Source organism: Aotus nancymaae, unplaced genomic scaffold (genome assembly GCF_030222135.1).
Source record: "Aotus nancymaae isolate 86718 unplaced genomic scaffold, 86718_ANA_hifiasm-v0.15.2.pri h1tg000040l, whole genome shotgun sequence".
NCBI classification, from domain to species: Eukaryota; Metazoa; Chordata; class Mammalia; order Primates; family Aotidae; genus Aotus; species Aotus nancymaae.
Window position 1 is genome coordinate 50,294,721 of NW_026988454.1, and position 26,384 is coordinate 50,321,104.

Below are 26,384 nucleotides of genomic sequence, written 5' to 3' on the forward strand. Positions count from 1 at the left end.
AAATTTTGAGAAACACATTCAGAAGATAGCAGGAGTAAGACTTCTTAAAGAAGACATAACCATAGTCCCTTCGAACTTCAAGCTATAGTTGCTTCCTCTTCCCTTTGGATTCTTTGTAGTAGTGAAAGGCCAACAGGCATGGAAAAGGATCATCATCCTGGCAGGGTTGACAGTGATCATCAGGAGACAGAGCTGCTGTTACACAATGGGGCAGGGCTGAATATGTAGACACTCAAGTAATACACTGCATTTCTTGGCACGTCTCTGCTCTAAGGGTATGGTGACAAGGGGCTTATACCCCTCAAGGATGAGGTTCTGGGTCACATTACTAGAAAAGCCAGAAGTGTTAACCAAGGGAAAGGAGAATCTAAAGTGTCCGGCTAAGGAGGGGGATTATTAGGATCAGTTTCAGCCTGGACATCAGTTGCAGTAGTGGAGATTATATCTTATTCTACTAACTTCCCAAGTGTAAACTTCTTCCAGGAAATGAGGTCTAACGTAATTTTGGAGTAGCTGCTTCTAAATTGTATTATGTGGGAAAAAAAATCCTGGTCAAGAGGGTGAAAAAAAAAGTATTATGTGACACAAGTAGATACGGATAGTGTAAGGCATAGCCAGTAGCAGATGTTGTAATGTGCCAATCACTCATTCTTGCAGCTTCTAGGAATATTGGTGACTGACATTATTACTCAGCAGAGTCCCTCCTTAGGACTTGCTCTTGGTTGAAGAGAGCTGCCTTGTAAAAAGTCACAACATCCAGATTCTGGAACATCCTACAGTCAATGCTTGTCAATGGAGTGTATAAATTCCTCATTCCTTTGCTGAGTAAGGTCTTTGTTGTGATGCATCCATCACATTTTAACCCTTTCTTCGTCTTATCTAGTTTCTTTCCCTTCTCTTCTCTTCCCTTCCACAGGTGTTCATCTAGCAAACATTGTGCAATAAACTTCCTGCATATCAGAGTGCTTCTTCCTGAGGAGCCCAATTAGTGAATGTGATACTGTGATATAACAAATATATATTTGGTCTTCATCCCTTGTTTAGGACACAGAGCTCCTAAAGCCCCTGGGACTTTTTTGAGTTACAGAAGTGTCTTTTTTGTTATTCATAAAAGTCCCTTTGATCATACCTTGGTTTATGCTAATTTGGTGACTTAGGGTGAGCCCAATAGATAACCTCAGTATGCACTATAGCTCAAGTAATTAAGGAATAGCCCAGGTAATTCAATGGTTGAAACTTCAAGTCCCTTCCCCACCACTGACTTTCTGGAAAAGGAGAATAGGGGATGCCTAATTTGAACTCTATAAAAACTCTTGAACAGGGAGATTTGATGAGCTTCTAGGTTGGTGAACACATCAAGGTTCTGGGAGGGTAGTACTCCTGGAGCAGCCGTGGAAGCTTCACATCTCCTCCCCATACATTGCCCTATGCACCTCTTTCATCTGGTTGTTCCTTAGTTTTATCCTAAGAACCCCTCATTTATAGCCAGTTGGTTAGAAGTACAGGTGACTCAGGGCTTGTGATTGGCATCTGAAGTTGGGGCAGTCTTGTGGGACTGAACCCTTAAATTTTTGAATCTGACACTAACTCAGGTAGTTATTGTTAGAATTGAATTAAGTTTTTGGATATCCAGCTGCTTTCAGGCAATTGGTTGGTGTGGGGGAAACCCTCCCATCATGTTTGGTGTCAGAAGTATTGAGAAAAAAATCCCTTTTATTTGAGGAATGCTAGACTCCTGTAAATTATCAGGCCCAGCGAGGCACTGGAACGAGACAGCAGTCATGTCCTATTATCCCCTTTAGGCTAAGTAATCTACTCTCAAAACTACTTGCTAAAGTCACAAGTAGCTATAAATTAATCTAACAATGCTGACACCATAACTTATAGAACGTATAGGCAGTATCACTAATCACTGTTATTTCTGTAAACCTACGAGAATTCCTGACAAAAAATCTTTGTTATCAGCCAACTCTTTGTTCCCAATTTTTGCCTTTAAAAATCTGCTTGTAACAAAGGCCAAATGGAGCTCATATCCAAGGTTACTTGGGTCTGAGTATTCCAGGCAGCTGTCTCATTTTGGCTCAAGTAACTGTTTAAAATTATATTTTGTTCCTCACTTTTTTTCCTTGAAGTCAACATTCCTGGCACTATGAGCAGGATTCAGAGCAACCCCCGACCTCAACGATTCGACAGTCCTCCTGGACTCAGCACCTGGTCAGCTGGAACCTCTTGAGATTTTCCAGCTTTAAGAGCATGGTCAAGTGCATATGAGTCCTGAATTTGGACCTTCCTACCCTGAGGCTGAGGTCTAGTGTTTGCATGAACTGTTTTTCTCAGATCTCCCTTCCAAGAATGGAGCTTTCCATCTCTATCTAAGGGCAGGAGATTTGGATTTCAGGATAAAGAACTTTTACCTTCTCTGCCTCTGTTTCATAGCGGAAGGTCTGGGTCACAGTATTTGCAATCTAGCACTGGTGGTTGCACTACTTTTGGCCTAAAATTACATAGCATGTTTTAAAAATTACAGCTGCTTCCTCTTGATTATAATTCAGATGTGTCTTTTCAGTTGTGACCAATTTCTGTTAGTTTCAAACCAAAAGGTGTATGAGAGCAAATTCTCTCACCCCAAAATTAAGAGACACTTGTTCCCTCCAATTAATTGACAATTTAATTCAATTGGCATCAGATGACCAGAGACTTTTTGAAGGTGATGGGTTGTTTGTCCATGACATGGATTGGTTTTATAGGGCCTTCCTACAAGAACACTTACTACTTTCAGCTCAGCCAGGAGGTGCCCTAAGTGTTGGTCGCCTGGCACCTTGAACACACTGCCATCACAAGGCAATCAGATATTTCGAGACACATAAGAGAGTGATCCACAACTCTTTGATGACACTTGGAGGAGTGATGCTCATAAACAGCATCACTCAAACAGCATCACATCAAAATGTGTTTGACCCAAAACACTTTTCTGGCCTTAGTCACTTTTGAAAAGTTCTTAAGTTATAGGAAATCAACCCTCAGAATCTGAGCAGTCTTTTAAAGGACAAGCTGGTTCTGTGTATAACACTGATGGGTTATCGTCTTATAAATATCTACAGAAAATGAACCCACATAATCCAGCATGGTCATAAGCAGCAATGGTTGAAATGGTCCTTTGAAAATCCTAAAATAATTTGTGAAAACAATTGAAAAAAACTAGTTTTAGAACCTGACAAATTGAATGGGAGCACCCATTCGAGGGCACCTAGAAGCTTCTAAAAGAAATTGTAACAAAATTGCCTGTATTCAGGAGGTGAACAAAAGGATATCTGATACTATTTCCAAATTTAAAAGGACTATGGAGGCCCTCTCCCTTCCATCTCCAACTCCTCCTCCTATTAACCCTGCACCTTTATATCCTGTCTTATCTAAACTTCCTGCCCTGACTTATCAACCCTTCTACCACCATCACCTGAGGAAAATCCCCTGGTCTCTGGTTCCTTCCCTGGAACTTCTATTTTTGCAGTTTCTTTCAGGGTAAAACCCACAGGAAGAGGCGAGCCTGTTATTATATACACCCATTGGACAAAGACTGAACTTAAGAATATTGTGAAAGACTTCCCAGACCGATTCCAAGATCCCATAGGGTTTGCAAAAGAATTTGATTTAATTACCTGGAATTAGGAGCCTGGATATTCTGAGCTCTACCTGGTATCAGCAGTCATGGCCACTGAACAGTTGAAAAAGGGAAGCTGAAATAATCCTTCAGAAAATTTTCAAAAACCAGACTGAAACTGACCATGAAAGGGTCCATACTTTGGCCAAGACTGTTTATGATGTCGTTCTCCAGGCCTGCAATTTAAACATGTAGATTAAAGGAGAATTCAACAACATACTCAAAGACCAGACAAATCTATGCTTGATTATTTTGAACAATTTGAAAAAACCTTTAAACAATTTTCTAAATGATCGATGCTAGCCTCCAAGATCATCAGAATGATTTCCTTATAAATTCTACTTCCCTTGATGGTTTAAATGCTGACTTGGCTATCTTAGTTAAATGATACAAGCTCAATCAGGTGACTATACAAACCAATGAATTAGTAAGCCTGGCAAATAAACTTTCTAAAAGTATTCAGAAAGAAGTAACCACTAGGGCCTCAAAGACTATTAATTGACAACTATAACAATTGATTTGTCAAACCAGGCCTTTTAAGAAAGAATGGGTGCCTCCTTCTAATGATACAAGGGGTATTTGCTTCTATTGTAAAAAGACTGACCGTCTCAAAAAAGATTGCAGAAAACTTAAATAACAGCAGGTTGCAAAAATATAGAACCCCACAAGATGAATAGGGTTGCTCCAAGGATCAAAAGGTGCTTTCTAATTTCTCCTGACTAATGTTTTAGGAGAAATGGAAGTTTCATGAATGAAGAACAGACATGTGCCCATGTAGACACTGGAGCTACTCTTTTCATTCTCAGCCCTGCCCCTTTAAGTTGTCCCCTTCCTCAGAGTAATAAAACTGAACAAATGATAGAGGCATCTAATCAACCTGTGACTCTCCAAACTATTAGAATTCCAGGTAGTCTCACTCAGTGGCTTTTCTTTTCTTTCTGCTTCTTCCCTTGGCTTCCATACATATTTTAGGCAGAGATATTTTGGAACTTCACAATGCACACATTTCCTTTTCTCAAAAGAGAGAAATGTATTTAAATTTGGAACCGAAGTTACATACCCGACATTACACTGTTAATAGGCTTGCTTCCTATGAAGTTCTTCTGTCCTCACCTAATGTTACTATTTTGCAGTGTAATAATTTTTATCCAGCCACTCATTTGCCTTTGTCTACTGAAAGACACCAGATGACTATGTCACTCTGACTATCAAAGATAGCTGTATTTGGAGACAGGGCCTTCAGGAAGGTAATTAAGGTTAAATGAGGTCACAAGGATGGGGGCTTAATCTAACAGAGTGAATGTCCTTTCAAGAAGAGAAAGATGTGGCACATATACACCGTGGAATGTTATGCAGCCATCAAAAACGATGAGTTCGCGTCCTTTGTAGGGACATGGATGAACCTGGAAACCATCATTCTCAGCAAACTGACACAAGAATACAAAATCAAACATCGCATGTTCTCACTCATAGACGGGTGTTGAACAATAGGAACACATGGACACAGGGAGGGGAGCACTATACACTGGGGTCTGTTGAGGGGGAGTGGGGGAGACAGCGGGGGGTGGGGAGTTGGGGAGAGATAGCATGGGGAGAAATGCCACATATAGGTGAAGGGGAGGAAGGCAGCAAATCACACTGCCACGTATTCACCTATGCAACAATCTTGCATGTTTTTCACATGTACCCCAAAACCTAAAATGCAATTAAAAAAAATAAAATAAATAAAATAAAATATATATATTTGCAAATTTTTTAGGTTAAAAAAAAAAAAGAAGAGAAAGAGACATCAGAGGTCTCTCTTCATGTGTTCCCAGGGAAGAGGCCATGTAAGGTCGCAGCAAGAAGGTAGATGTCTGAAAGCCAAGAAGAGAGGCCTTACCAAAACCAACCCTAATAGCCCCTGGATTTTAGAATTCAGGTCTCCAGAAGTGTGAGAAAATAAAATTCTGTTGTTTAAGCCACCCAGTCTGTGGTATTTTGTTATGGAAGCCGTGGTGGTCTAATACAATTATATAAATACATGTTGTGAAGTGAATATTCTTTTTTTTTTTTTTTTTTGAGATGGAGTCTCACTCTGTAGCCCAGGCTGGAGTGCAGTGGCGCAATCTTGGCTCACTGCAACCTCCACCTCCCTGGTCCCAGTTCAAGCAATTCTCCTACCTCAGCCTCCCAAGTAGCTGGGATTACAAGCACGAGCCACCATGCCCAGCTAATTTTTGTATTTTTTAGTAGAAATGAGGTTTCACCATGTTGGCCAGTCTGGTCTTGAACTCCTGATCTGCCTGTCTCGGCCTCCCAAAGTGCTGAGATTACAGGTGTGAGCCACAGCGCCCAGCCATGAGGTGCGCATTCTTATGTAGCTTAATTATGATTTAAGTAATAGAAGTGTGAAATTAAAGGTGGTGTTGTCTAAAAAGTCAAGAAAATGCTTTGAAAATGCTTTATTAAAGGCGAGTTGCCAAAAATATTACTATTGAATTAGGTATGAGAAGGCGATATTAAAAGATTGGAAGAAAATAAAAGAACAATCTGTAGTGATTCTGCACACAGTTGCTTTGTAAGTGGTTTATTTATGTCACAGTTAAGATATTAATACTGAAAATTAGAGACCAACCAGGCACTGTAGTTGCAGTTGACACATGACAGGCCATGTGACATTCAAATTAGCAACTTTGTCTCTAATGGAAAATACTTTGGCCACACATTGATGGTCTATAATTCTAATTAATGATAATTCCTCATGCTAATTGATCTTTTCAATTAACTGACCAAATACTGCTTTAAAAACTTGTATTTTTTATTGCAAATTATAGTGGTAGTTATCAAAATCACAAAAAGAATAAATATTTAACTATCTTCTTTAGGAAGTCAGACTGGGATGTGGGGGAAAAAGGGTGTGGAAGTCTTTCATTTTTTGTTTAATATCACCCTGTGCTGTTTAGACTATTTTTATACTATATACAAAAATTATTTTAATAAAAAACACAAATTAATATATAAAATCTCCATAGCCTTTGGTTTTGTATGATTTGATCTCTAGGAAGTTACAGTAGAGGATTGGAGTTCAGGCTCTGGGGTAAGATTGCCTGCATTTGAACCATGACTCCGCCATTTTCTTCTTGTGTAAGCTTGAACAATTTATTTAACTTCTGTATGCCACACTGATATGGTTTGGATATTTGTCCCACCCAAATCTCATGTTGAAATGTAATCCCCCTGTTGGAGGTGGGGCCTGTGGGAGGTGTTTTGGTCGTAGGGGTGATGGTTTGTTCCTGTTCTTGTAATAGTAAGTGAGCTCTCATGAGATCTAGTTGTTTAAAAGTGTGTGGCAGCTCCCCACACCCTTTATTTTGCTCTTGGCATGTGATGTGCCTGCACCCACTTAGGCTTCTACCATGAGTAAAAGCTCTCAGAGACCTCCCCAGAAGCTGAGCAGATGCTAGTGCCATACTTCCTGCTCAACCTGCAGAATCATAAGCCAATTAAACATCTTTTCTTTATAAATTACCCTGTCTCAAGTATTTCTTTATAGCAATGCAAGAATGGCATAATGCCATGGGGATAGTAACAAAATCTGTTTTACAAATTTTTGTGACGATTAAATGAGATAATGTATGTGTAAAGCATTTAGCTCCAACCAGTAAATGTTAGCCTTACTTTTATGAAAATAAACATAAATGTCCAGATTAATTTATATACAAGATAGTTATTAAAGTATTAATTCAACAATAAAACCCTGAAGCAACCCAAATGCCTAACAATAGAAAAATCTTTAAATAAGTTATGCCATATTTATAAATTGGCATGTCAGTTGTTAAAATCATTTTGTTTTTTAAGAATATTCATTGAGGAGAGAGATCCAAGATGGCTGATCACTAGCAGCTCGGGCTCATAGTTCCCAGTGAAAGCGCAGAGAACAAGAGGACGCCACACTTTCAGACAAATATTTGTTGCTCACGGACCAGGAGATTCCCAGCAGAGGAGCTCCACGTGTCGCCAGGGCGACTCTTGTGGCGCGGCGGTTTTGCTGGTGCCTTAGCGCGCCAGTTTTTGGTGCAGAGTCCGGAGATTCCCGGGCAGAAAAGCACCATCAATCTTAACACTGCTGTTTTGGCCGGCGCAGTGGTTTGCTCAGATTTTGGCGCTGGGAATCAACAAGTTGGACGTCTGCTCAGAGACCTAGTTAGAAAGTCGGTAACTACAACGACAACAGATGGATAAATATATAATGAAGGGAAGAAATCAGCATAAAAAGGCAGAGAATACTCAAAATCAGAATGCCTCCTCCTCTACAGGGGATCGCAATTCCTCATCAGTAATGGAACAAGGCTTAATAGATTACGAGTGTGTTCCAATAACAGAAGCAGGTTTCAAAACATGGGTGATAAGAAACTTCTGTGAATTAAAAGAACTTGTTCTAACCCAATGCAAAGAAACTAAGAACCTTGAAAAAAGGTTTGACGAAATGTTAACGAGAATGGACAATTTAGAGAGGAATATAAGTGAATTGATGGAGCTGAAAGACACAATACGAGAAGTTCGCTAAGTATGCACAAGTTTAAACAGTCGAATTGATCAAGCAGAAGAAAGGATATCAGAAGTCGAGAACCAGCTCGGTGAAATGAAACGAGAAGACAAGAATGCAGAAAAAAGGATGAAAAGGAATGAGCAAAGTCTCCAGGAAATATGGGACTATGTGAAAAGACCTAATTTACGTTTGATAGGTGTACCTGAATGTGATGAAGAGAATGAATCCAAGTTGGAAAATACTCTTCAGGATATCATTCAGGAAAACTTTCCCAACCTGGCAAGGCAGGGTAATATTCAATTCCAGGTAATACAGAGAACACCACAAAGATATTCTTCAAGAAGACCAACCCCAAGGCACATAATTACCAGATTTATTAGGGTTGAAATGAAGGAGAAAATACTAAGGGCAGCCAGAGAGAAAGGTCAGGTTACCCATAAAGGGAAACCTATCAGACTTACAGCAGATCTCTCAGCAGAAACCCTGTAAGTCAGAAAAGAGTGGGGACCAATATTTAACATCCTTAAAGAAAAGAACTTTCAACCCAGAATTTCCTATCCAGCCAAACTAAGCTTTATAATCGAAGGAAAAATTAAATCCTTTGCGAACAAACAAGTACTTACAGACTTCACCACCACCAGGCCTGCTTTACAAGAGCTTCTGAAAGAAGCACTATACATATAAAGGAACAACCGATATCAGCCTTTCCAAAAATATATCAAAAAGAAAAGAACATTAACACAAAGAAAAATTTACACTAACTAATGGGCAAAACAGCCAGCTAGCATCAAATGCCAGTATTAAAGTTATATATATTCTAATCGGATAAAAAGCCAAAACCCATAGGTATGCTGCATCCAGACCCATCTCACATGCAACGATACACAAAGACTCAAAACAAAGAGAAGGAGGAAGATTTATTAACCAATCAGAGAGTAAAAATAAACAAATAAATAAAAAGCAGGAGATGCAATTCTCGCCTCTGATAAAGTAGACTTTAAAGCAACAAAGAGCAAAAGAGGCAAAGAAGGACATTACATAACGGCAAAAGGATCAATGTAACAAGAAGAGCTAACGATTTTATAGATCAACGAGATAGAAAATTAACAAGGACATCCAGGACTTGAACTCAGACCCGGAACAAGTAAACTTAATAAACATTTATAGAACTCTCCACTTCAAATACACAAAACATACATTACCACCTCATACCTATTCCATAAGTGACTACATAATTGGAAGTAAATCACTCCTCAGTAATCGCATAGCATTTCATAGGTTTAAATGAAATATTGGTTGGCTGCTCATTTGTTATTTTCTTCCCTTATTCCTTCCTGTTTACATCAAGTATAATTATTGGTATAAAAGAGGTTTTCAATACCCATTACTAAACTGCATTCTAGCCTGGGCAAGAAAGCAATACTCCTATTCTCTCTCTCTCTTTCTTTTCCTTTTTCCTCCTCTTCTTTATTCTTTTTCTTTCTTTCAAAAAAAAAAAAAATTCTGGAAAAGGCTGCTAGTCCAGGCCCAGTACCCCACCACACACAAAAAAGTAGCCAGGAGTTCCTTAAAAAAAAAAAAAAAAAAGAATATTCATTGAGAGGAGGCAGAGCAAGATGGCCAAATAGAAGCCTCCAGTGATTGTCCTCTCTGAAACATCACCAAACTGAGCAACTATCCATAGGAAAAAGCACCTTTATAAGAATCAAAAATCAGGTGGGCGATTACAGTTTCTGGCTTTAAAATCATATTAAGGGAAGAGGCAGTGAAAAGCGTTGGAAAGACAGTTTTAAATCTCCTGTAGCACCCTTCCCGCATTCCCCAGCAATAGCTGTGTGGCAGGGAGAGAGAATCTGTGTGCTGTGGGAGGGAGAGTATAGTGATTGTGGGGTTTTGCATTGGAACTCAGTGCCACCCTGTCACAGCAGAAAACAATATGGTGCAGAACTCAGCCAGTGCCCACAGTGGGAGCATTTAGACCAGTGCTAGCCAGAGACAAATTGTTCATTCTAGCCATTGAAATATGAGTTCCAACAAGCCTGGCTACCATGAGCTAAAGTGCTCTGGGGCCTAAATAAACTTGAAAGGCAGTTCAGACTATAAGGACTGCAATTCCTGGGCAAGTCCTGGTGCGGTGCAGGGCTTGGAGCCAGTGGACTTGGACTTAGCCAGTGATCTACTGAAATACTGGCTGGGGTGGCCAAGGAAGTGCTTGTGCCACCCCTCCACAAACCAAGGCAGCATAGTTACAACTCTGGGAGAGACTGCTTCCCTCTGCTTGACAAGAGGAGCGAGGAGAGTGAAGAGGACCTTGTCTTGCAACTTGGATACCAGCTCAGCCACAGTGGAAGAGGGCACCAGGCAGGCTGTCATTCCAGGCCCTATCTCCCAGATGACATCTCTAAACACACCCTGGGCCAGAAAATAATCTGCTGCCTTGAAGGAAAGGACCCAATCCTAGCAGAATTAATCACCTGCTAACTAAAGAGCCCTTGGTTAAAGAGCCCTTGAATAATCAGTAGTGGTAGCTAGTCAGTACTCACCACAGGCTGTGGGTGAGACTCAGAGCTGTGCTGCCTTCAGGTGTGACCTAGCACATCATTTTCAGTTGTGATAACTATGTAGCAAGACTCCTTTTGCTCGAGAAAACGAGAGGAAAGTGTACAGAGAACTTTGCCTTGCAGCTTGAGTACCAGCTCAACACAGTGGGAGAGAGCACCAAGCAGGCTTCTGGTTGGCATTTCTGGACCTGCCCTGGGCCAGAGGGAAGCCCACTTCCCCAAAAGGGGAGACCCAGGACTTGCAGCATTTACCACTAGCTGACTGAAGAGCCCTTGGGCCTTGAGTGATCATCAGCAGTAGCCAGGAGTACTTGCCGTAGGCTGGAGCTGTGGTGGCCACAGAAAGACACTTCTGCTTGAGGAAGGTGGAAGAAAGAGTAGGAATAATTTTCCCTTGCAGCTTGAGCATCAGCCCAGTCAGGAGAACAGAGCACTGGTAGATTCCTGAATTTCCTGACTCCAGTCCATGGCACCCGGATGACACCTCCAAACCCACCTGGGGCAGAGTGAAATCAATACTCTGAAGGAAAGAACACAAATTTGGCTGGATTGCCACCTGCTGATTGTAGATCCCTTGGGCTTTGAGTGAACATAGGCAGTAACCAGGCAGTGGTCACTGTGGGTCTTGGGAGAGACCCAGTGCTATGCTAGCTTTGGATCTGGCCCAGTGGAGTCCCAGTGGTGGTGGCCACAGGGGATTTTGTGTCACCCTTCCCCCAGCTCCAGGCAGCTCAGCACAGAGAGGGAGACCCTGTTTGTTTGAAGGAAGTAATGAAAGAGAAGAAGGCTGTCTGCCTGGTAATCCAGGGAATTCTTCCAGATCTTACCCAAGACCATCAAGATGGTATCTCTATGAGTCTGCAAGAGCCACAGCATTATTAGACTTGGGGTGCCTCCTAAAGCAGATATGGCTGCAGTGACCAAAGAGTTAGATTACAACACTTATGTCTCTGAATATTTGAAAAGTCTGCCCAAAAACGTTGGGAACAAATATGCCCAGACTGTGAAGACTACAATAAGCATGTAACTCTTCAATGCCTAGACACCAATGAGAATCTGCAAGCATCAAGACCAGCCAGGAAAACATGGCCTCCAAATGAACTAAATAAAGCACCAGAGACCAATCCTGGAGAGACAGAAGTATGTGGTCTTTCAGATAGAAAATTCAAAATCGCTGTTTTGAGAAAGCTCAGTGAAGTCCAAGATAACATAGAGAAGGAATTCAGAATTTTATCAGATAAATTTAATAAAGAGATTGAAATAAAAAAGAATCAAGAAGAAATTCTGCAGCTGAAAAATGCAAAACATACTGAAGAATGCATCAGATTCTCCTAAGAGAATTTATCCAGCAGAAGAAAGAATTAGTGAACTTGAAGTCAGACTATTTGAAAATACACGATCAGAGGAGATGAAGAAAAAAAGAATAAAAAAGAGTAAAGCACACTTATAAGATCTAAAAAAATAGCTTCAAAAGGGCAAATCTAAGAGTCACTGGCCTTAAAGAGTAGGGAGTAGAGATTGGGTTGGAAAGTTTATTAAAAGTTATTCAAAGGGATAATAAAAGAGAACTTCCCAAACCTAGAGAAAGCTGTTAATATTCAAGTACTAGATGATGATAGAACACAAGCAGATTTAATCCAAAGAAGACTATCCCAAGGAATTTAATAGTTAGACTTATAAACATCAAAGATAAAGAAGAGATCCTAAAAGCAGCAAGAGAAAAGAAAGCAAAAACATACAATGGAGCTTCAATATGCCTGGTGTCAAACTTCTCAATGGGAACCCTACAGGCCAGAAGAGAGCGGCACAACATATTTAAAGTGCTGAAAGAAAAAACTTTTGTCCTGGAATAATATATCTAGCAAAAAATATCCTTCAAACATGAAGGAGAAATAAAAACTTTCCCAGAAAAATGGAATCTGAGAGATTTCATCAGCACCAGACCTGTCCTACAATAAATGCTAAAGGGATAATTCACTCTGAAAGCAAAGTACATTGATGAGCAATAAGAAATCATCTAAAGGTAAAAAACTAACTGGTAATCATAAGTACACAGAAAAACACAGGATATTATAATGCTGTAATTGTGGTATGTAAACTACTCATATCTTAGGTAGAAAGATTAAAAGATGAGCCTATCAAAAATAATGGCTACAATAATTTTTCAAACTGTACACAGTAAAATAAGACATAAATAGAAACAACAAAAAGTTAAAAAAGCAGAGGGATGAACTTAAAGTGTAGACCTTTTATTAGTTTCCTTTTTGATTGCTTCCTTGTTTTTTTATGCAATCAGTGTTATCATGATTTTAAAATAATGGGTTATAAGATATCATTTGCCAGCCTTATGGTAACCTCAAGTCAAAAACATACAAGAGATACACACAAAATAAAAAGCAAGAAATTAAAACGTATCACCTGAGAAAATCATCTTCACTAAAAGGAAGACAGGAAGGATGGAAAGAAGGAAGAGAAGACCAAAAACAACCAGAAAACAAATTTTTAAATGGCAGGAATATGTCCTTACTTATCAGCATTAAATATAAATGGACTAAACTCATCAATCAAAAGATATAGAGTGACTGAATGGATAAAAAACAATACCCAGCAATTGGTTGCCTACAAGAAACACACTTACCTATAAAGACACATATAGACTGAAAAATAAAAGGATGGAAAGAGCTATTCCATGCAAATTAAAGCCATAAAAAGTTCAAGGGCAGCTAATACTAAGACGAAATAGATTTCAAGATGAAAAGTATAAAAAGAGACAAATAAGATCATAATATAATGATAAAGAGGTCAATTCAGCAAGAGCATATAACAATTGTAAATATATATGCACCCGACACTAAAGAACCTAGATATATAAAGCAAATATGATTAGAGCTAATGTGAAAATAGGCCCTAACACAGTAATTGCTGGAGACTTCAATATCTCACTTTCAGCATTGGAAAGATCTTCCATACAGAAAATTAACAAAGAAACAATGGACTTAATCTGCACCATATACCATGTGGACCTAACAGATATTTACAAAAAAGTTCATTCAATTGCTGCAGAATATATATTATTACTCTCTTCAGTACATGGATTATTCTTAAGGATAGACCACATGTTAGCCACAAAATGGGTATTTAAAGTTTCAAAAAAACTGAAATTATATCAAGTATCTTCTCTGACTACTTGGAATATAACTAGAAATTAATAAGAATTTTGGAAATTATACATACACATGGAAATTAAACAGTTTTCTTCTGAATGACCAGTGGGTCAGCGAAGAAATTAAGAAGGAGATTTTAAAAATTCTTGAAGCAAATGAAAATGGAAACTCAACATACCAAAACCCATGAGATACAGCATGATATCATTTAGATATTTGTCCTCACTCAAATCTAATGTTAAATTGTAATCCTCAGTGTTGGAGATAGGACCTGGTGGGAGGTGACTGGGTAATGAAGGTGAATCCCTGATAGCTTGGTGCTGTCTTTATGATAGTGAGTGAGTTCTCACAAGATCTTGTTTAAAAGTGTGTGGCATCTCCTCCTTCTTGCTCTTGTTTTTGCCATGTGACATACCTGTTTCTTCTTTGCCTTCTGCCATTAGTTAAATTTCCCTTTGGCCTTGCTAGAAGCCAAGGAGATGTTGCTATTATGCTTTCTGTACAGCCTGCAAAACTGTGAGCCAATTAAACCTCTTTTGTTTATAAATTGCCCAGTCTCAGGCATTTCTTCATAACAACACAAGAGAAGACTAATTGGCAGTGAAAATGGTAGTACAGGAAAGTTTATAGAAATAAGTGCCTACACCAAAAAGTAGAAAAACTTCAAATAAACACTAACAATGCATTTTAAAGAAATAGAAAAGCAAGAGTTAACCAAACACAAAATTAGTAAAGGAAAATAAGAAAGAGCATAAATAAATGTAATTGAAATGAAGAAAATAATACAAAAGATCAATTAAACAAAAAGCTGGTGTTTTGTAAGATAAACAACATCAACAAATCTTTAGTCTGACAAAGGAAAAAAGGGAAGACCCAATAATTAAAATTAGAAATGAAAAATGAGACATTACAACTGATATTGTAGAAATTCAAAGGATCATTACGATTACCATGAACAAGCATATGCCAATAAATTGGAAAACTTAGAAAAATGGATAAACTCCTAGATATATTCAACCTACAAATAATTGAACCTTGAAGAGGCCAAAACCTAAACAGACCAATAAGTCATGACATCAAACCTGTAATTAAAACTTTCCCAGCAAAGAAAAGCCTAGGACCTGATGGTTCACTGATGAAGTTTATCAAATATTAAAGGAGAACTAATACTAATTCTATTCAACCTATTCTGAATAAACAAAAGAGGAGGAGGGAATACTTCCAAACTCATTTGGCAAGGCCAGTATTACCATGATACCAAAACCAGACAAAGACACATCAAAAAAAGAAAGCTACAGGCCAATATTCTAGATGAACATTGATGCAAAAACTCTTAACAAAATACTAACCAATTGAAATTAAAAACACATTAAAATGATCACTCTTGGTAACCAAGTGGGATATATCTCAGGGATGCAAGGATGGTTCAACATATACAAGCCAATCATTGTGATACCTCTTATCAACAGAATAAAGGACAAAAATCATATAATCACTTCAATTGATGCTGACAAAGCATTTTACAAAATTAAACAAGTCTTCATGATAAAAATCCTCAAACAACTGGATATAGAAGGAACATACCTCAATGTAATAAAAGCCATGTATAACAAACAGACTCACAGCACCATACAAAATGGGGAAAAACTGAAAACCTTTTATCTAAGATATGGAGCATAACAAGAGTGACCACTTTCACCACTGTTATTTGACATAGTGCTAGAAGTCCTAGCTAGAGCAATCAGACAAAAGAAAAAAATAAAGAACATCCAAATTGGAAAGGAAGAAGTCAAATTATCCTTGTTTGATCTTATATTTGGATAAAGCTGAAGACTCTACCAGAAAAGTATTAGAACTGATAAATGAATTCAGTCAAGTTGCAGGATACAAAACCAACAAACAAAAATCAGTAGCATTTCTATATGCCACCAGAAAATAATATGAAAAAAGATCAAGAAAGTAATCCCACTTGTAATAGCTACAGATAAAATTAAATACCAAGGAATTAACTTAACCAAAGAAGTGAAAGATCTCTGCAATGAAAACTATAAAGCACTGATGCAAGAAATGAAGAGGACACAGAAAATGTAAACATATTTCATGTTCATGTGTTGGAAGAATCAATATTGTTAAACTGTCCATACTACCCAAAGTGGTCTACAGATTCAATGCAATGTCTATGGAAATATTAATGACATTCTTCACATAAATAGAAAAAACAATTCTAAAATTTATATGGAACCATAAAAAACCCAGAATAGTCAAAGTTTTCCTGAGCAAAAATAACAAAACTGGAGGAATCACATTAGTTGACTTCAAATTATACTACAGAGCTATAGTAACTGAAACAGCATGGTACTGACATAAAAACAGACTTATAGACCAATGGAACAGAAGAAAGAATGCTGAATATCCATATGCACAAGAATGAAACTAGACATTTATCTCTTGCTGTATACAAAAATCAAGTTAAAATGTGTTAAAGACTTAAACCTACAACCTCAAATTGTGAAACTACTACAAGAAAACATTGAATATACCCTCTGAGACATTGTAATGACAGAGGTTTCTTGAGTAATACCCCACAAGCACAGATAACCGAAGCAAAAATGGACAAATGGGATCACACTGAGTTAAAAAGTTTCTGTATCACCAAGGAAACAATCAACAAAGTGAAGAGACAACCTATAGAATGAAAGAAAATATTTGCAAACTCACTATCTGATAAAGGATTAATACCCAAAATATATAAGAAGCTCAAACAACTGTATAGGAAAAAAAAAATCTAATAATTCCATTAAAAATAGGCAAAAGACCTGAATAGACATTTCTCAAAAGAAGACGTCAATGTCATACAGGTATATGAAAAGGTACTTGACATCACTGATCATCAGAGAAATGCAAATCAAAATTACAATGAGGTATAATCTAATTCCAATTAAAATAGCTTATATTCAAATAGCTTATATTATAGGCAATAACAAATGCTGGTGAGAATGTGGAGAAAGGGGAACCCTCATACACTGTTGATGGGAACATAAATTAGTACAACCACTATGAAGAACAGTTTGGAGTTTCCTCAAAACACTAAAAATAGAACTATTTTATGATCCAGCAATCCCATGGTAGGTATTTACCCAAAAGAAAGGAAATTTGTATATTGAAGAAATACCTGCACTCTTATGTTTATTGCAGCACTATTGACTATAGCCAAGATCTGGAGGCAACCTAAGTGTCCATATGCAGATGAATGGATAAAGAAAATGTAGTACATATACACAAGGAAGTACTATTCAGTTATAAACAAAAATGGGATCCTGTCATTCACAATAACATGGATGAATGGTCATCATGTTAAGTGAAATAAGCCAAGCACAGAAAGACAAACTGCATTTTCTCACTTATTTGTGGGAGCTAAAAACATTAAAACAATTGAACTCATGGTGATAGAGAGTAGAAGGATGGTTACCACAGGCTGGAAAGGGGAGTTAGAGGGGTGGGTGGAAAGATGGTTACCAGAGGCTAAAAAAGATAGTTAGGGGGCAGGAGTTGGAAGTAGAGATGGTTAATGAATACAAAAATATGGTTATGTAGAATGAATAGGATTTAGTATTTGATAGCACAACAGGGTGCCTATATGTAAAATAATTTACTGTACATTTGAAAACAAAAAGCATAGATTGCTTACAACACAAAGAAAGGATAAATGGTTGAGGTGATGAATACCCCCACTTATCCTGATGTGATTATTACATATTGTATGCCTGTATCAAAATATCTCATGTACCCCATAAATACATATTCCTACTATGTACCCACAGAAATTAAAAGAAAAATAATATTCATTGACATGAAAAAATGCTGATTATATCTTAAATGAAAAAATATGCTATTGAACTATTTATGTATACCTAAACGTTTCTTTATTTATACCTATAGCAAATATCTATAATTGCAAGTAAATATAGTACATATGTACTATATTTATAATCTCAATGATATATTAAGATGATCTCTATATTTATAAATAATAGATCTCATATATTAATATTATAGGTTATATATAATTTCTGGAAAATACACACATATGTCAATTTTATAAAAGAAAAATTCTAGGTATATAAAAACTGCTGGAAGGAAATTACCAAAATATGCATAGTGGCTGTCTCTTTAGGTGATGAGATTACAGATAATTTTTAGTCATTTTTATTGAACTAATTCCTCAGTGACAGGAGGTCATTTTTGCAGGCTCTTATTTGAAGACAGTACCCTCTGAAATGGAACCTCAATCACTGCAGCCTGTGGTCACCTCTCAAGCCCTACTTGAGTCCTGTTGCTGTCAACTGTATCTGTGTGACTGAGGGAAACATCAGAGAGATAAGGAAAACAGAAGAAAGGAAGAAGACAGGAGACCTGGAGGAAGGTATGACAGATGCTCCTTAGGGCAGTAGCACATCAGCAGGCATAATTACAACACAATGACATGTGGCATCCAATATGCAAGAACATGATCTTTGTAGAGGTTTCACAAAGTCTGGTGAGAAATGAGGAGTAGGCGGAGGAGAAAAGAAAGTATGCACCTGGACATGTGGTTTAGGGGGTCAGATATCTCCCAAAACCTCTATTCTTCCTTTAAAAATGTCAACAAGTATCCTTTGCCTCTGCTTTGTCCTTCAGATCCTTCTGTGTGGCCCAACACTCTTCCGCACATACGTCACACACACCTTTCAGTGCTGCCCTCAGAGTCCAGCCCATGCTTGCCAGCCCTCCCTTAATCCCTGCCTTCCAGCAACCTGCACACCCAGCGCTCCACACATTCCACGGCGTCAGTACCCAGCTCCCAGGGCCCTGTCATCTTTGGAAGACCAGACAGTTGTTGCTAGGCAGAATATACAGGGCACAACTGTAGCCGACTGTCTAACTCAAGCGTATTCATGGTATTTCTCTGTTTGCCTGGATTATGAATTGAGGAAGCAATGATTTTTCAGTTTACTACACAAGCTGATTTTCCTTGATGACCTGTTATAAAAATGATGGTTATGTTCTATGACTTTAATTTTACTAAAATTCTGGGATGCAAAATAATATTCAGTCAATATTATTTGCAGGAGAATGATTAGCTCTGCAGAGTAGTAGGAAGTAACAAAAGAAATAGATGGCATTGGAACTATCTTATATAGTAAGGCACATGTATGGATAGGGGCAGGTTTGTCCTGTGCCAGCTTTTTGTACTACTTAATCAAGTGGCCTAAAATCAACTGTGTATGCCTGTACGAGTTATGACTTCTGACACATGGAGGTCTCTTGAAATCAAATAGAAGTACAATCAAGTTCTGGTTGTGATATACACTTAGTTGCTTTACTTTCCTGAGTTTTAATTTCTTCATCTGTAAAATGGAGGTAATAACAGTCAATGTGAGCATAAATGAGAACATGTATGTCAAGGGGCCTCTCAGTATATACAACACAGTTATTGCTTAGTAAATGTGAATGTTCACCCCACCAATAAACATCTGTTACATGGACTTGAGCATATAGCTGAACTTTATTTCAATGTTGAAAAATGCTAGATTGGTTTATATTCATTTCTTAAGGAATAATACAGCAAGGAATTATACCACAATGAGAAATTAAATGATCATTTAAAACTTCATGTTCTAAAATCATTTCTGATTACTGAAACTGATAATTGAATGTAATTGGTTGTGGAGAGTTGGCTCAAGACCTGATGAAGTTATTCTGTTTTTATCTATTTTAACCAAATATAATATATGCTGATACTATCAACTTCCAAGATCTTATTGGTTAAATGAATAGGAAAGATCAGGCTTTTTAAAATACCAGGCATGATGGCTTTATCATAGTAGACATTCAATGCATTTTTGTTGCATGATGAATGCATAGTGATTTTCAGAATGAAGGCTGGGACTCTGATGTCCTGTGTGTGCAGCCTGGGGATGTTCATTGCAGAAGGATTCTCAACTTCTCTGTGGTAGGTAATAGAAGAGCCCATTAGAAATCTTTCTCTTGTGGCTGAAGGGCTGTTGACATTTATTGGATGCTGCCTGGGTGCTAATCACCTCACTCATTTACATCTTTTTCTCTTTCATTTCTCCCAACCAAGACTCCCTACAGACTATTCCTGAACTAAATGAGGGAGGGCAGTGTCTCCACAGCTTTGAAAAAACATGCACTTCCCCGTGGCCTTTTGGGCAATTTACAATCATCGGATTTGAGGAAGGGGGATACGTAGGGTATCAGCTTAGGGGAAGACAAATAAAAACTAAACCAAACCAGATCAAACTTGAGCACTGTGAGACATGACGAAAGAAGTAGTGAGGAATGGAAAGGAGTGTATATAGAATGTTAACTGTACATCTGTGACCTTGAAAGGGTCTACTGCAATGATTCTCCTTTTAGAATTTGGTCCTCTTTATCTCAAAGGACATTTTTTCCAGGCTGATTGAGGAATAATTGACAAAAATTATATATATTTAAAGTATACAACTTGATGTTTTGATATTTGTATAAACTGATGATTAACACAATCAAGCTAATTAACATATTCATTACTTCACATAATTACCATTTTCTTTTTTTGATGTAGAGAGAACCCTTAAGATTCACCTCTTCACCAATTTTAAATATATGTACAATGTAGTATTGTTAACTGTAGTCACCGTGCTGTATATTAGATTTCCAGAACTTACTCATTTTACAAATACAAGTGAAATAAATACAGAGAAGCTGAAGGACTTTGGAGGGTATAGGACATGAGGGAGAAACATTAAATACATCTTAGACTCTTTCTTCTCCCTGCCACTTTGCATAGAGCAGTCACCACATGTGGGGTGTCTTCCCTGAGCTGAAAAGAAGTGGTGTGCAGTGGGGGATTGGGGAAAGCCCAGGGCTTAAAGCTGGCTCTGCTCTACCTACTGTGTAACCTTGAGAAAGTAGACCCTGAGGCTGTCAGCTGCATCAGTTGACTGCCTGGGATATTATCAGCAATAACAACTCCCTTAGAAGGTTGTTTGAAATTTCGAAATAATGTTTTTAAAGTGCCTACCACACATTTGTCACTCAAAATACTGTGGTTATTTCTTGAGTCTGTTACTGTCCCTAAATTCATACTTTCTAAACCACTTTCCTAGACTATCTAACAGTTTTTTAGTTGACTTATCTACTAGTCTTTCTACATGATTAGACACCAGAGTGAACTTTATAAAAAGCAAATTTAATGTCCTTCATCACATCAAAATCTTTTGTGTTTAAAGGACATCACGAGCTCTTTCTTAAGTCATTTAAAGAACTTTAAAACCTGTCCCCAGGTTTGAACACTTTAAAAACTCTCTTTCCCATGTGGTATTCCCCCTCCCCAAGGCAGACTTTATGGCAAAGTGGCAGTGCAGTCACAGAGTCCCTGCCCTCTGATGAGGCCCCATGCTCAACTTGATCCTCTGCTATGGACATCATGAAATTCTTAATATTTTGTCTTTGATCTTGTGTTTTGTAAGTGATGTCACACGAAACAACAGAGTGTAGGCAGGAGCAGCAGAGGCGTACCAGGCAGCTGATTGTACATGTGTGGGCTCAGGTCTGTGGCAGCAACAGTTGGGCAGTCGCCGTGGCCTACTGGCACACAGGTGCCTAGGGGACCCTGGGAGTCCTTAGCCCCCAAGGGACTGGCCAAGACTAGAACCTAGGTCCAGATTAACAGTGGCAATGGCAGAGTAGAAGCAGAAGCAATAGTAGTGGCTGCAATGGCAGCAGGGGCTGTGACTCTGGGAGAGAAAAAGGGTTTTGCATGAGGCCAATGCCCTGGCTATGGTGGTAAGCAGGCTTGCCTACTGATCCCTGGAGTCCATCCCTGTGTATCTGCACAAATAGGAATTCTCTGGCCTGAGTGAAGGGTCAAGAACTCTGGAGATCAATGATTAGGAACATTGTCAGTAAATTATTACAAAGTAAAAGCATACTTACGACATTGCATAAAAGCGTATCAGGGAATTATTAGAATCCTTCAAAGAATATTGAATATCTGGTTTTGAAAACTGCTGCAACATTGCAAAGCAAGTATCCCCAGGCTTGGAAATAAAAATTAAATGATTGTTACATTTGACAGAAATGAATGCTATTTTCATATGAAACTGCACATGAACCATTTATAGGAAAGATAATTTTAAAATTAATTTTTCCATATAATTGAAGACACAGAGGTGAAATGCATAAGCATGTATTTTTAATTATATGTAAATTGTGAAGTTGCTTTCAGTTACTTGTATAATTGCCACAAGTTTCAAGAAATGACAGAGGAAACAAAAACATTGCATAAATTTACATTTGAAATTACATTTAAAAAGTTAAAACATACATGAAATTCATTTGTATCAAGAGTCAAATCTTCAAAAATGATTCTACAAGGATCATCAGCTCTAGATATACTAACATTTACATTATAAAATAATATATCAAAAATGTATCTTAATGTGGCCATAGCTTGCAAAATAACCTTAACAATTCTTTTAAATATATATATATATATATGTATGTGTATATATATATATGTATGTATGTTGTTGAGGAGAAAAACAGTCAATAAATAAATATTTATATATATGTGCAAATTGCAAGTTTATGTTGTAGTCCTATATCACAACCACTCCATTCCCTTTTGTTAAAAACAGAAAAAAATTTATATGTTGGTTTATCTTTAACTGAACTTTTCCCCCTGCTTTTTGAATCATAGGCTTCACATTTTCATTTTGTACCAGATCCTACAAATTACATAACTGATCCTTCCCAGCCTCTCTAGCCTAGCTTGTCTCCCACAAGTAAACACATTACGCACACTTCTTTCTACTGCCAGTGATGTCTTTCCTTTGGTTATGTCTCCTGCTTACTGTGTTTTTCCTGCCTCCTCATCTATAAGAATCCTACTCACCCTTGCATACTCAGCTCCACCTATAAAAAGGCTATAGCACTTTGACCACCCATTCTGTATAGCCTTACTGTTTTGTGCTATTAGGAACTATTTGTATGTTTCTCCCTTTTGGTAGACTCTGATCTCTTTGAGGGCAACAACTCTACATCTTTAATAGTTACTATTTCTTAGTACCTCGTACTGTGCTTTTCTTATTTTAGGAGTTTAATGAATATGATTAAGTATAGACTATTGAGGAGAACGACAGTTAACAAAACTGATAATGAGGAGATGCAGATAAGTTGGTGAAGGCATTGACCAGGGTTTCTCCAGTGTGTCTGGTTGACGTAGCAAGTATCCTGTTCTCTTATTGCTTTACTCCTGAAGAGGTGACAGAACTTAAGACCTGAAGGATACATTGTTTAGTCAGCAAAGGGGAACTGAGAACAGCATAGCATCAAAAGTCAAACGGATACCAAGTGCAAAGGCCCAGAAGCAGGAGACAGCACAGTGAGTTCCATGAACTGAAGGGGTTTTCCTCATCAGGGTGCATCCTTATTCCCAGGGAATGGCCTTCACAGAGAGAGAAGGAATGGTTTTGTGTCTAAGAATATAGGGTTAGCTGTTTTTCCCTTACAGGACCTCCAAATAAGCTTTTTAAGATCCATCTCTAGATCAATAATAATGACAGTGAGATATTTTACAGTGAAAATATTTAACATCATGCTTACAACTTTCCTTTATTATTAAAGTTTGGATCATTACGTAAGTCCTTGACTCATCTTCATCTATTAGCTCATTAGTTAAGCAGTGATGCTGTTGGTCCTATTAGATGGTTCACTGAATTAATCAATCTGTGTAACAGAGGTTTGTTTCTGGGTATATGGTAGATGGGTATGACTTACGTCTGTAATCAGAGGTGGTTTCCTACCTTCCATGTTTATAGGTCATGACAAGATACAGGTAAGAAGAAAAGAGCATGTCAAATCCATTTCTACTACTGCTGGAAAAAACTTCTTAAAGTCAATGCCCCTTTTATACCAAGAGGTACTCAAGTCTGGTTTTCTAGATCCATTGTGAAACTCATATTTCCCTTTGAGTGGAAGACAGTTAATACACCTTAAGTTTCTCTGGGGTAAGATTTTTTTTATTAGAATTCAGAACTTTAATCAATCTTTAAATATGGTGATTGGTTGTAATATGTATTAATTCTTCAATTTTAGCAACCATTGGTAGCTAATAACTGTTAAAAAAAAATCTTCAGAAAATGACCCCGAGATGCTGTGCTGTATGAGGTTGCAGGCTTCTCTATCTTTTCTGATCAAGACTGTTTCATTCTTTTTGTTTGTTTGTTTGTTTGTTTTTGTTTTTTTTAGATGGAGTTTTGCTCTTGTTGCCAAGGTTGGAGTGCAGTGGTGTGATCTTGGCTCAAGCGATTCTCCTGCCTCAGCCTCCTGAGTAGCTGGAGTTACAGGTATGCGCCACCACACCCGGCTAATTTTTTTTTGTTGTTGTTCTTATGTGTTCCTTCTTCTTAGGTATCCTAGGGAGTCAGTCATAGAAAAAACAAACACATTTATAAATGTGCTATTTTTATTTTTGGCTCTATAGACTATCTCAACATATGACAAAGTTTCTGTGGAAGAGGATATGAAGGCCCTAGAAGGTTGGGGAAACCTGAACGTATAGCCAAATTTAGATACCTTAAAAACAACAAGGTGTACTTATAAGCTTAAAAATAATTTTCTCAGTAAATCTACTACTAATAATAATCAAAAAGGTGAGAGAGGGAGTGTAGGAGTTCACTCTTTACAGATATATTTATTTTAAAAGCCCTAATGAGAGAGAGAGAATGAAACAAGAACAAGGAGCAATTTCCTTCAGTTAAAAAAAGAGAGAGCGAGAGAACGAGTACGTGTTACCTGCAGAGTGTCAAAGGACTGTAAAGATGTACCACTTTTAGAAGTTTTTAATGAAATAACGTATCAAGGTAAAATACATTAAAATATTTTTTTCAACCATTCCAGAAACCATAGTCCAAGTTGGCATGTCAAGGCTGGTAGGTCATGCACTTTTGACTGTAGCTCGGATTGCTGGGAGTCACATCCTCCTCGTTAGTTTCAGGTGACAGCTCACTGTACAGGGGAGATCCACTTGTAGAGAAAGAGAGAAGAGGGAGAGGAAGATTTAGCACTGCATTTTCACAGGGCAAGAAATTCCAACCTAGCTCCAATGTGTGTTGGCCCGTTGCCTGGGATCTTGTTAAACACATGACCATCACTCTTCTGCCTATTTCTGGCCTGGATTTGGAGCTTGGTGGCTAAGCAAACCCTACTGGATCTAAAATTAGGCAGCCAAATTGTGACAAGACATACTTGTCTTCAATAAAGAAGAGATGTCTATTTTAAAAAAATTCGATTTATCCATGGGTCAATGTAAGTCACATGCATCTTAGTAGACTGTTTGCATTATGCAGAAACAAAATTAAAATAGACCAGCTAACTAGCCTGACTGCATTCTGGTTTTTGCCAGAGTAGCCCAATTCTGTCGTTAATGATCCTGTCTAGCTATAGGAGAGTTTAAGGAGTAGAAGCAAAGAAACGAACTATTGACATGAATGATGAAAAGCAGAGCAAAGAGATGTAACTATATCTTTTAGATTAATGTAATTTTATGATTTCAAAGTTTGGAGGAACATACAATAGGAGGAATGTGTTGGGGTTTGAGAATCAAGGCATTCTCTTTCATTTGACTGGTATCTTATAGAAGTGGAATTGCCGTTGAAATTATAGCAAAGGACAGTAACAAGAATTCTTTATATTTGTGTAATATTTTTAGCTTTTAAAATATTTTTACACTTATTTTTTCAAACTTCTCACTAAATATCTTTTGACTGCCCCTACTTTATGAGTATGGTATTGTGGGAGAAATCAGAGATGAATCAGAAATTTTCTCTCCCATCAAGGAATCTGTTTTTAGAGGCACGAAATAAATGCAGAAAAAATTAAACAACCACAACAAAAGAATTCAATGGCAATTTGAGCTTATAGTAGAAGAGCCATTTAAAAAGTAGTGATGGTTAACTGTTTAACTGCCACAAACCTTCTATAGAGAAATTTAGAGGAAAATAACCACTTCTGTTTTCACTGATTATCGAGGAAGAATATCCAAGAATATATAGAGGTCCATGGAGAGAATGGTACAAAGAAAGCAGGGAGACTAAAAGAAAGGTTGCCAATGATGGTGGGCACATTCTTTTGATGGAAGCTTATGTAAGGAATTAGCTGTCTTCATATTAGGTGTGTCTATAGTAGGTGGGTACCTTTATACTTACTTGACAGATGAAGCCTTGGTAAGTCCAGAGGAAGCCTGAAGACATAGAGCTTGCTGTACTTCTGGAAGGAAGTCAAACCTGAGCAACAAGACTCAGGCTGCTACTCTTTCCATCACACAATACTTAAAATCACAGCCAAAACATGAATAAGCAAAAAACTAAATAAAATCAGTCAAATAACACCTCCCCTTCAAATGTAATCACTTCAAAGTTAAA